Raw genomic sequence first — 13,234 nt, 5'->3', positions numbered from 1 at the left:
ACAGATGAGAAACTTAAATTGTTTGAATGCAAAGCGCTTACACGGTAGAATAACACGAGTTCTTAGCTTAATTCCTTCTTTATGTAATATTCTAATTTGGGAAGCGTTATTTTTAATTATTGCACCGAACGGTTTACCGCCATATTTGATACCAAAGCAGATGCCGACAGCCTTGTTAAGCGTTAAGTTAATAGCAGTCAGTAACATTTATCGATATAATACTTCGGATCGCTATCTGTAACATTTTAAATGAAAAATGATATTTTTTAGACGTCGAGTTGGACGCAGTTCGATTGCAATCGTATTTGTAAAAACTAGCGCTAGACAATCAGACTTTACAGATACATATGTTAAGTGATACCTACAGTTGAAAGTTAGAATAAACAGTTATGTGTGTATACTTTAAGACATGCTTCGTGTTGGAGGGCAAACTAAAACATCTAAGAATAAACAATGTAATGGAGAATGAAGAAGGTTTATAGTTTTCTTCACTCGATGATCAATAGCCGCGCAAACAACAGTAACCTTAATATTCGTTTTTACTCGCAGTTCGACTTTTGCTTTTTTCGTTCAGGGGTTTACATTTTTCAGTATAATATGTCTATATAACTCTCCCGATCATAAACTATCTGAGCGAATATGTACACGGCGAGATTGCGTGAATGAAGGACAATCCTACATTCAGATTTACATAATTATTGATAGATGTTTCAAGTACTACTCTCCGGTATAGAGCTAACGAGAGGACGCGGCATACGCTCGGCCGATGTTTTACCAAATATAAGACCTTTACTGATTATTCAATAGGTATTTGGTATTTCATCATTCGCACTCGCCCGAGGTCGGCGGTCGGCGCAGTATATTATATTCGTACACTCATTAGGCTCTTTAGTCACATTCAGTTTGCCCGTCATCCCTCACAACTTTTACTCTATTTTTCCGCTATTTTAAAATATACCTTCACTCCTTTTTAATGTAACGAAATTATCTTAAAAAGAAAATAATCGTTGATACCATAAAACTTCTGAGTACTAGGTACCTCGACAGTTATAAAGTGAAATATCAATTACAAAGAGTCGGTAAAGTATCCGGTAGCGTCTCTTAGCAATAACGGTCTGGTTTGTGCGTCACCACCGAAACCGAAAGAACAAATTGATTCGACCGCCGTGTTCTATGATTTACATTTAATTAGAAACACCGCGGCTTCTGGACGAATCGTTTCACGCTTTCGAATAAGAAAACAGATAATCATTAATTAATCATTTTAATATCACAGTTAGGAGGTAAGTAGTCGATTATAGCAAAACTAAAAATTCAGTCGCTCTCCTAATTACACCGAGCTGCAGTCCTACAATACAACGCGAGGATGATAGCGAACCAATAAAGTGACTAACGTATCGACTAAACGCCAGCTTTAATAAAAAGTAATTTCGAAGGTTTTTATTTAATTTGCGGGGAATATAGAACGGCAAGATTAACTGGCAATTATGTATCCGCGAGTGTCTTAGAAAGTACAAAACATTTAAATCTAGTTTCAGATAAACTGATACGAGCAGCCGGGCCGGCGGCTGTTTTATCTCGATAAGGAAATTGAGATAAGAAAAAGTTTTATTATTTAGAATGCCTCTCTCGAGAATTGAACGTCTATCGGTCGATTGGAAACATGAAAGAAATTTTGCTAATTGAATTGTTATTTGTATATACATAGTTCTATTGCCGTTCAATAATGAACTTGGGGCTTGATAAGTAAAAATAATATATGTTCACATGGATGATACACAAAACTAAGGATCTGTCGAAAGTTGAAATCTATAAGGAACAAAGAATTAAATAAATTGATGTTTACGTCCGTTTAAAAAAGCATGTTGAAATGTTCAAGTTTGGTAATTACTCGAAGAAATAAAGAGTGAGCAAAGAGGTTGACCTCCCTGAACTCGGACGTCAACGCGCGGAGCATAATTTGCCGTCCGCGAGATCAAGTAGCGCAGATTACAAGCGAAGCACACACGGGCTGCGACCGCAACATTAATTAAGAATATAATTGGGTACACGCCATTGTTGTTTCCGAGACGGGTAATGAAGTTCAAACGATCACTCATCGATCAGACATCGGATACGTTGAATGAATTAGCAAAGAATGATTGAATGTATCCCAAGCGACGGGTGAAGCCACGTGTCGAAACGAGCGCTCGCGTTTCACAACGCGCCTTCGGTGAGACTGCACCGAATTAACCTTTTATTCGTATTTTTTCAAACTGTTTGTGTGAGTTATCTCATGATGTCACATTTCTAATTTCCCTTGGCGCGCTAATCCCGGAATGTTTATTTTATTGCGACACTGCACTTACTCCGAGGTAATAAGAGGATAACCACGACCATTTTATTCAGAACCTCACGAGTAAATCCTTTGACAGACTAATTTGGTTAGAAAATTTACGATGGATCGATTCAATTCTAATTCAGCATCAATGGCGAACAGACAACGGATGACTTCTGAGAGCACTTGTCACGCACCTGACTCACGGACTCTGACAACTCGCAGTTGTCTTAATACGCGGTCGACACAGCGTTATCACACAAACGCTATTGAGAGGCCTGTGTTAGCAGCGCCCGATCTCGAGTTAATCATTGTTTTATTTTATAATAATACGTTATACAGCTAATGAGTCAAATATTTCTTTTTCTGTAAAGTCTTGTACAAGTCATTATTACCTGTCGCTGTTTCCGAATGGCTGGTATTTCGTAACAATTTTAAAGTGTTTTGAGACTTATAAAATAAGGTACGAGTTCGATCGGCTCGTGCACAGCAATAACGCACTCTTATTTACTTGACTTACTGTGCTTGATTTTAAACGCTGAAAATATTACGAGTCTCATTTTTTATCCCAGTTTCTAAATCTAAATTCTAGCAGTCCTAACTCTTGCGCACTGACATCTGAAATAGTTTAAGATCGTTAAGATCTGATATATTTTTCTAAGCGTGATATTAAATATACTCAACTAAAGCAATACGTGTTGTGTGCGTACCGTGAATCAGTGTATTCGTGAGTGAGCGAGCTTACAAGTTATTAGTAGTGATATTGTCTATTTTAAGCAAGATGGCGGCCGCAAATCATTCGCCTAGAATGTTGAATATGCAACGATCCTCTTGTCTGATAGTGAAGCAAAGGTCGACGAACTGACTAAATTATATTTCACTCGACTGCGGAGACCTTTGATATATTCAATCAATTTCAAAGTTATTAATAAATAACGTTATGCGTAATGAACGATACACTGACAAGTGTCATCGCTGCAGAGGATGGAACCTCACGCGCTCAGAGTTACAAACAAACGGCTAAGTCTAATCTCTTTGCTGTTACAAAACGTTCTCCTTTTGTAGAAATCAGTTAATGTTTGCTCGGCGATCATTAAACCTGGTCGAATCATTTGACCTAAAATATTATAATAACAGCACATTTCATCTCGAAGTCTCCGCTATATAAAATGAAAAATAATATTTTTATTAATTTAAGCCGAGAACTCAATCCCACATTATAGAAATTAATAATTCTTTTTTATAAATGTGATTTTTAGTAGGCGCCTTGAAGCGTCGACTTTTTAAGCCCTGTCAAATAATAAGTCGTAAAGCAGAAACAATAATGTCACGTCTAATTTCGTAGACCGTTATTTCTATATTCCCGCTCTGCGCAGACAGACTGACACACTGCCACCACCCGGCGTCGCACGCGCACTACGACTATATCTATTCTAGCGTATAATACATACTTAGTAGCGAACTATATATTGAAAAAATACTGTTAATTTTTTATAAATCCCGGAACATACATAACAAGTTTTTTATTTCTATTTGATAATAATTCAATGCGATCAATGAGACAAAATGCGTGTCAGCTCAGATAATGAATAAAATTAATTACCCAACGAGAACTAAGAGGAGAGCTTTTTTCGGCGTCGACGTCTGTGCGCCGCGGTGACCTAGGTGGTCGAATTGGTGGTCTGTTTGCCATCCGCTTCCCCATTGCATAAAATAACCTTTGTAAATAGTAATTATAAGTGAGTTGAGCTAATGCTTGTTGTTTCATGTAAGAAAAACATGCTTACTAACAGTCACTTTTATCCAATTAACGTTTGTTAGCATACTATAGTATAATAGACAAAAGCTTCAGGTCTGCTTGGTACAAACTACATCTAGGGGCATAGCAAACTCTACAGTGTTTATGAAAGTCGTTAGTAAAGAGTATTTCGATTTGACGGGATTCCATTACTTGCGCTTTATTATACACTAATCTATTGATAATTACATTAAAATATAAGGTACGATACACGCGCATAATGCTACTTAAAAACCGAACGAATGGCTTTATAGACTGTCGTATATATGTTTGTCTGTCGTGTGTATAAGCGCTATCTAGCTATAATTTAGGTAATAGGACTAGTGAAAAAGAATATAAAAAAATATAATAGTCGTAATGATCAAATTGGGGCGTTTCCTAAACGCGCTCGGGATGACGATGTCGAGTCGTCGTCAGACAGAGGTGTCGCGCGTGTGTCGCGGGCGTGTCGCGGGTGTGTCGCGCGCCGGTGCGGTCTCGTTTACACAAATTTACATTAATTCATATTCAAACACACTTCAAGGAAGTCGCATGAATTTATTATCTACTGAATATTTAGCTTCTATATATTACATCAAAAGAATGTTTACGTCGTAAGAGAGAAAAAATAACTACGCAGACCACTCGTCTGCTGAGGTGTGAACACTAGCGCAAGTAGCAGCTGCATAAATCGAAACTCTGAGGCTCCGTGCTGAACACAAGCGCGGGCGGCAAGGACCCTGATGGCCCAGTGGAAAGCTCGTGAATCATAACTGATTTTGGGTTGCAGTTACAAATCCTGGTAAATAATACATATTTTTCATGATTTTTCATGATTGTGGTCTCTCGGAGCAGTTTTGACATTTACAGCTGGTTACGTAACTTCATGATACACAAAAAGTATTCAAACAGATGAAAGTAAAAGCTGTTACATATAATTCTAAACTCTGCACTAATGATAATACATTCCTCGAAATACTTGTTGAAACAACTCACGACCCGAATGACATAAACAAACACGCAAATATTTTACAAATATTGAAAAGCGTGGAAAGCGATAAGAGGAGTCGTCGACCCCGTGACGTTGATAACGGAATTAGCCGGCAATTAGGAAGACGAAAGTATTTCAAGACGTGTTTTTTCGGCAAAGTTTTGGCAGCTCCGCGCGCCGGTTATAGATCCCTTCGCTTTGAACACCACTTCACTTCCCGTACGAGGGACGCGCCTTTGACGTTTCGCTACACTCCGCCTGATGTCCGGCCGGTGTCCGGCTGGTGTCCGGCGCAGCCCCGAGCATGTGTGCTCATATACGAGGACTCGCTTCGGTGTAATTCCATTCCGCAAAAATCTACTAAACCTACGCGCATCAAACTTATAAGTGAAGACAAAGTTATCATGGCCTGCTGAATTTTATGTTTTCGTGTGCAGTAACACCGAAGATATCAAAAACACAATATTTCGTATCTTTGTCACGATAATTTGTAAGGCCTACATGTCATCTAATGATTGAATACAGCTGTTGTGTGGACATAGTCTCTTGCACAAAGCCCAAACACAGTGGTAGGGCTATGTGCAAGACCGTCTGGCTAGATACCATCAACTAATTATATAACTTACCGCCAATAGCCATACTTAGTATTGTTGTGTTCCGTTTTGAATGCTGAGTGAGAAATAATATTTAACTACAATATATATAAACATATACATAATCGATAGCGAGTAGTGCAGTACTCTGGAGAGACGAAATTAAAGCGTGCAACATTTTGCACTTCTGTGCGCCGGGGCTCGCGGCGTGAAGCTCGCCAGCGGGACTCGCACATAAATAATAAATTATTGAAAAGGTTAAAAGAATCTAAGGCCGTGAAATTAAAAGTATACTCGTTTGTCAGCCGCCCGCTGAGATCTATTTATCCTTTTAATTATACATCAAAATCGACGTATGTACCAGGGTCGTCGCGCGTCACACGGCTTGCGAGCTCCGCTACGCTCCTATAGTACTATGAGCTGGATTTCATTTAGTCGCTAAAAGGGTTGAATTAAACCAACTTTAGCATCGGTCCATTGCGGACATATGTTATAAAAAAACATACAAAATAGTAATCAATATAATATTTATTCAAGAAATAATTAATGTATAGTTGAAATTTAACAAATATTAAGCATTATATTATATTCCATGTTCCGTACACACACAGTGATTTCGGATAACAAGCGTTTATAGCGTGTGTGTGTATATTTCAGATTTATTCGCAACAAACGCGAGTGTCTAGTGTATGGTAGCCCTACGACTTCGCGCGTACGAATTAATTACATAAATAACGATTCCTGTCGACTTTTTCGCGAATGTTACAAACTCGTAAATTGTAGCCCCAAGGTCACCCAGTGATAGCGGCCAAGCGGCTCTTGTTGCGCCTGACCGCTGACCCGCGGCGACTGTCGCCTCGTTGTTAATCAACGAGTAATATGGACTCGATATTCATTTTTATCATTTCCATTCAACTCTGCTATTATCTAACATAAGTTTTTCGCGGCCTCCGAGGAGATAAACCAACAATATGGTAGCATCGTGAGGCTTTCTAGTATCTGGCAAAATGTGCTCGTTTTCATTTTATCTCTTCAATTAACGATTTGTTAGTACATCCACGCGAACAACAGGCGCTGCGCGAATCGATAAGGAAAACAAAAAGATGTAAAACCGAAAGGAGACTAACTAATAGATATAACTCATGTCCCAGTGCTGGACCGAGGGTACTCTCATTCCAGGCTTGGTGTGTGTTCTGCTAATCTGTTCGACACTGGGCGTCTGATTCCTAGCGATATTTTGCTCCGCCGGCGAGCGTGAGATGAATTATAAAAACAACCGAATGTTATTAATTTATAATAATTATTAAACGCGCGCGATAAGCCATATAAATAAATCAATAAACACGTATTTAAATCGATGCGATGAGTTAACGTCGTTGTGCGCCGAGGTGACGCGCGCAGCCGTTTTAATCAATCGAAGACTCCATATCAATATACCTGATTATGAGAAAATAATTTAAAACGGGTTTGTGGATAGTTTACGGATTGTGTTTCATTTTTAATATGCAAAATATACCCGAAATAACTTAAGTGTCCATTCTAATGATATTCAATACAACACTATCGAACATATAAGAAAGTAAGAAAATATTTTCAAGAATAAAAGCTCGAAGACAACCAGCTTGCGGGAGCAGGACGTACCGTCACGCGTTGTCAGTGCGTTTACAGAAGAAATGCGACACTTTATGTCGAAACTGGTTAACAGTTATTGAATTGACGACTCGCATGAATATACGCTTCTAAGCAAATAACGAGCGTCTCTTAAATTTAAATAGTACGACATATTGGCAAATGGGCCGCGTGATGAGCAGTCACCAAGTAGGGAGCAGCGTACGACGGAACACATTTGGATAAACTTTAGAGATATTTAACGAAGCAACAATAATTCGCCGCAGGCAGCGTCGTCGCTAACGAAACAATCAGCCGCCGCCGTCGGAATTCATCTCGCGATAAGACGAGCGCTAATCCGACAAACCGGTATATGCAAATAGATCCCAAAATTAATAAAAGCGGTAGTCGAGTCGCGCGCGTAGTGGAAGTCGAACAATACATAACTCCCAGACAGATTTAGATTCGATATTTGCTACGACGACACGACTATTTTAGTGAGGGCTAGGGATGCGCGGCGCCGCCTTGTCGATATGACGATACTTTACAAACGCTTAGATCACAAATATTGACGCATTCCATAAAGTGACACCTGGGATTATTTCACGAGGAGCTAAGGTATAAAACTAAGGAGGGGACTTTTTGAGAGGACTTGGCAGATCTTTCTTAAGATCACGATCCTTTGCCGAGCACGAGATGAATTATAAAAATATTAAGCACATAATGGTTCCTGGCAGGTGGCCTTCGACGCCATTCGATTCTAATTATCTTTATACATATTATTACATCTGAACGACGTTAATTACGAAAGCGCTTTAGTTCACGATTTATAAAAATATACGAACACATTCTGTACAGTTATAAAACTAGTTATTAAAAAGTCATCATCTATTGTAAAGCAAATCCAACTGTTTATTAAATATTGGAGATTAAGATTTCGATAGTGTTGTAATTATCGATGATACGAGAGATACGGCCCTATTGGAGATCAAACGCCGCGCTCAGATTAAATTGACTGATTTACTCAATGAAGTATTTCGTAGTGCTAGAATTTTGTTCCGTCTCTACGTATTAGGTACCTTACAGCATAGATAAGGTATATAACGTAATCGCTGACAGCGCTCTGTGTGATCGATCGGAAGGAAACGTCGAGTCACAATTGAGAGGCTTAACTTCATCGTCGGTTAGGTCAGTATACGTAGAAAATAAGATTTTATGGGTACTCTCGTCATGTTCCAAATAACTACTCCGTCTCGTTACCTCAGCCTGGTCTGACGGCGGGCCGGCCCCGACGGAGCACGCGGGTACTTTGCTGAACTATTATCGATGCAAGCACACTTGATGTACAAATGAAAACGCGTCGATCGTTGCGACGTGCGTCCTAACCGCAGGTCGCAAAAACTCAGCATCTGCGATGAACATTATCGAGCAGCTTCATCAAAGCGCCTGCGTACATTGTAACGAGCTCAAAACGATAATTGTCGTGTTTCTTGCGACTCGTTTTCTAAGAACGCCATTCCGCGACTTCTTACCTTTCGTCGGTCTCGTACGAAGCTTTATTTAGGCTTCGACGCAACGCCACTTCATTAAGTTTATGTAATTGGATGTTTTGTTTCGTTCGTTTTGTAAAATTATATTTATCGAATCACTTTAATACGATAATTATCTAAAATCCTAGTGACGCACTTGGTAATCTTTAGATGATAGTTTGATTACCTATGAATACATGTTATTACATGTAATCTATGACTTGCCTTCACTTCAATGGAAAATCAAAGCAGTAAAATGTATCAATTCTGTTCCCGTATCCGAAGTGACGACGCTGAAGCTGCAGACGAGGCCCACAAAGCAGGAGAAAGGTTACCATCCATATGGACTATAATACATGCAGTGCTACAGTCGCTAGCTAGTGCAATTGTAGTTTATCGGTCGCTGCAAGTAGCTTGAAGTGGCCGCGCGCGAGTGTCGCCGAGCGTCAGCCGGCCGCGCTCGCGGGGAATACTCGAGCACTTACATCACGCGCGCTGTCACCGAGCGAAATAACTTTAATTGATGGACCCTTTACATATGCGGAAACTAAGATTGATCGTCCCCAGCATTCTATCGTTTAAACCTTCGCGTCGCTCAAAGCGCCGCATGCTCTCAGCTATTATCTCTCGAGTTGCTGACTTAACAACAGCATCACTTACTGAGAGTACCGCATCTCGAAACAGATTAATTATACTTAACATCGGGCTCCAAGAGTTTATATTTTACTAAGCGGAAAGTGAATTTATAACAACAGTGGAGCCACTCACGTCACAGATTTTAATGTATATTTGTAACTATTCGTACTCTTCGGGGCCACCGAGACTTCCCTGTAGACGGTTTCCTCGCAGGCGGAGCCACGTCGACCCAAAATGTAATATTTCGTAATATTCCGCCGAGAGCACGTGTCTGAATAGTTTCCAGAGCTGGGCTCGCTACAGGTGTGCCAACCACAGCCATACTGTCAATTGTCATTTATATTGCAATAACAGGGCTAGAACATAAGAGGTGCATCTTTCGACATGGCTCTGCACTCTGCGACCTGCGCATGTCGGCGTGTGTCGGCGCATGTCGGCGTGTGTCGGCGTGTGTCGCGCACGATAAGCGAGGCGCGCGCACTGCAGATCGAATGAGATGCAAACTCGGTTCTTCAGTCCTTTAATATTTACTTATAAGTATATTACAAATTCATAATGACAAATATACATATTGAGTGCGTGGAACAATATCATACGACGCCTATCATAATGTTTTTGACACGAATAATATCAAAATGAGTTGAGCCATTAGGCGGCCCGGCGACGTCGTGACGTCTCAATTACAAATTATTAATCGACTAATTATAATAAAAACTGGTAACGTTGGGGAATTAAGCTGTTAGTTCGTTTACTTTAACAACGTAGCTTGAAGCAGGACCAGTATTGTTCCATACATAAATCTTGATTTGACTTCGACAAACAACATTGCGTTATTAATATATTACATTACATTTGTGACTGTCATACACGTAAAATTTCCTTACGGTGTCTTTGCTCATTTTGTAATTAAAATTTAATGATGAAATAATAAATAATTGACGATTAAATCGACGGAGTAATGATGTGATTTGTAGTAGTGATCTAAAAACCGCATAAACCAAAGAAAAATAAAAAATAAGTAGTATGACAGACACAATATACATACGCATAAAGTTACTTGGATACGATTCCATGTCAATGGACTAATCGTGTGGCGCGAATTCGTAAAACACAAACACACCAACTTTCGTCGTCGTGTTGTCAGCGCGATGAAGAGCGCCGAGCGCCCGCACCGCGACCTCGTATATCAATACTAAATATCCAATTATTTTTAAAACCATTTTCAGATGACATAAATTATGCACTTGAACCGGTTCCGCTGGGTGACATTTTTCCAATTTAATTAACAATTTTATTTTATTTTTTATAGCATCGAGTCAAAGATCACGACTTCTATTTGTCGAAAATATTTCGTAACAGGGAACGCCATTCGTGTTACATTATACGATCAATTCACGAGATAGGAACTCACTCAAAGTCGTCTTTGAAAGACTTTATTGAATGTTTATTGAATGCATCTATTTTCCATTTGAATGATACGAGCTCAATTATTCTTGCTAAGATTTCGGCGCTCCGCTGACGTCGTCCGTTAGATGATAAAGGTGACTGCCGGACGTCGTCGGCGACCCAACCGGGTCAACGCCGGACACGTCTTCTGGGCTGCTGTTTAGTATAATCAAGACATATTACCTACCATACAAAGGGACAGGTTCCTATTAAGATATGACATCTCGGTGAAATGAGCAGCGAGATTTGTTTCATTGATAACCTCAGATGGTATGGCCACCGCCCAAATGAGCGGCGTTGCGGATTAGGTTAAAAACTCATTCCTCTATAAGTCTTTGAGCAGCACATGTTATCGAAATCACATGTAACTGTTCGCAAAATACGAAACGACCTTCTTAAATACTCTGTATTCAAACATAAGACCTCAGTTCGTCGGAAATCAGACTATCGGTTCATAGGTTGGACCGATATTCTGATACTGTACCTTAGTGTACATGTACATGTACATGTAGCGCCGCGTTTAGAGTCGTCGGAGCGACAAGTCGAGATATAATAACAATTAATTGATCGCGTAATTGAAATAAATATTCACATCCAAGCTATTGAGGTCATTATGTTTACGAGATCGTGATTTATATCGGATGATAAGCGCTGACCGGTTCAATGTATCGGTTCTCGTTTGCATCTGTTTGTACTAATATGCGCCTGCGCGATCGGCGTGCGACGCGACGCCGGCCGCGGAGCTCATTACTCAACTTCATTTAACTCATTCAAATGCATTGTTTTTTTCTTTTTCAAATATATGAAGAAATGTCAAAGGGGAATTTATTTAGAAGTACAGGACGAAGTGACGCTACCGAAAGCGGCAAGCGACTTCGAGCTGTTTACATAAAAGCAGGTTATCGATGCTCTTTTATTTTAATGGTAGTAATTTAACGCTAACTCCACTCTGAAGGCAAACGTTACATTGAATTTCTCTAAGTTAGCGTTGCGGGCCCGACAAACGACGCGAGTCGCGGGCGGCGCTCGTAAACCGTACTGCCAACAAAAACCGACGACTATTAATTCAGATAGGTTTAATCTCGACTAGAACATTTATCAATTTATCTTTATCTCCATTTGATTTGCGGTAAATAAAAGTACGGCGACCGACTCGTTTGAAACGAAACGACTTGCAATTGAAGGCCGTTTTAAAGAAATTATCACTTTATCTCAGAAAGCAATGAATTACACAGTGAGGGGTCCCTCGCGCACAGGCTGCTCCGTTAGCACACTCTGTTGGCTTTAGAAGTGCGACTAGCGGCTGCTCTGCCAACGACACCAACGAGCGTTATCGTTTGCGTTTGACATGCGCTTGTATTATTTGTTACGTATGTATTTGGTACGGACTGCCATATGCCTTCAGTCGCAGATTTTTTGCAACACACGCACTTAAATGCAATTAATGTAGTACATTTTCTTTACGTAACATACAAAACGATTTTATTAAAGTACACATTTAATTGTTTTCACAGAAGTCAAGAGCACCCTGTCGCAGGTCAAACATCACGAAAATCGAATAAGGAAATCGATTTGTTGCCTAATGCCACCGATTAGATAACCAGATTTTGATAGAGACGTAGATAACGTCGCTTGACAATTTACTATTTCGTTATCTGAGACGTTTTTATATTCATGAATACAATGCTCGTTTGGGACAGAGGTCACAGCAACTGTACAGGATAGACTCGTGGCGGTCGCCGATTGAATTCCCGATTGTGGCAGATGTTATTTATCAAGTCAGTCTTACCTCTCAAGAGATAATCAGTGAACAAATTGATTGAACTAAACAAACTCTGCAGGAAGCGCACGACGTTAAATGACGTTCCGTATATTAAACAAATGTCAAACAGTATGTCTCGTAGTGACATTGTAGCAAATCGTTAATATATTTCGCCGCCAAGCAACACTGTAGCGTGTTGTGCTGAGAGGTGAGTGAACCGGCGGGCCAGAGACATGCCGTCTCACGGCGATGATGGTACTTTGATTTGACCTTGACATCGAAAACTGGGGCCACCACACCGACCACGTCACGCACATGCCGCTCTACCATCGGTAGTCCACTTAGCACGAGTAAACAAAGCCAACGGTGACTTCTAAGCTATGCAAGACTTTGTTTAAGTTTTAAATTTGTAATCCGTATATTATTATTTATGTGCAAGATCTTGTTGTATGCAGAGTTTCTGTGTAGCGCGATCATTCGAAGGAAGGAATGAAGAGGAAAAGTAAAGATAAACATATTTGGATAAAAAATGTAAATCAAAGTGAAATTAAAGTATTATTATCTATATTTCTTCC

The 13,234-nt window shown here is 39.9% G+C and overlaps 1 protein-coding gene across 2 annotated transcripts in view; it reads right to left on the bottom strand.

Annotated features, from left to right (window-relative positions):
- Positions 1 to 13,234, bottom strand: part of LOC124538803 (fibroblast growth factor 3) — a 160,065-nt gene that overhangs the window by 121,329 nt on the left and 25,502 nt on the right. The gene's annotated exons all lie outside the window — the stretch shown is intronic.

Source organism: Vanessa cardui, chromosome 21, assembly GCF_905220365.1.
Source record: "Vanessa cardui chromosome 21, ilVanCard2.1, whole genome shotgun sequence".
NCBI lineage: Eukaryota > Metazoa > Arthropoda > Insecta > Lepidoptera > Nymphalidae > Vanessa > Vanessa cardui.
This window is presented reverse-complemented; position numbering and strand designations above follow the sequence as displayed.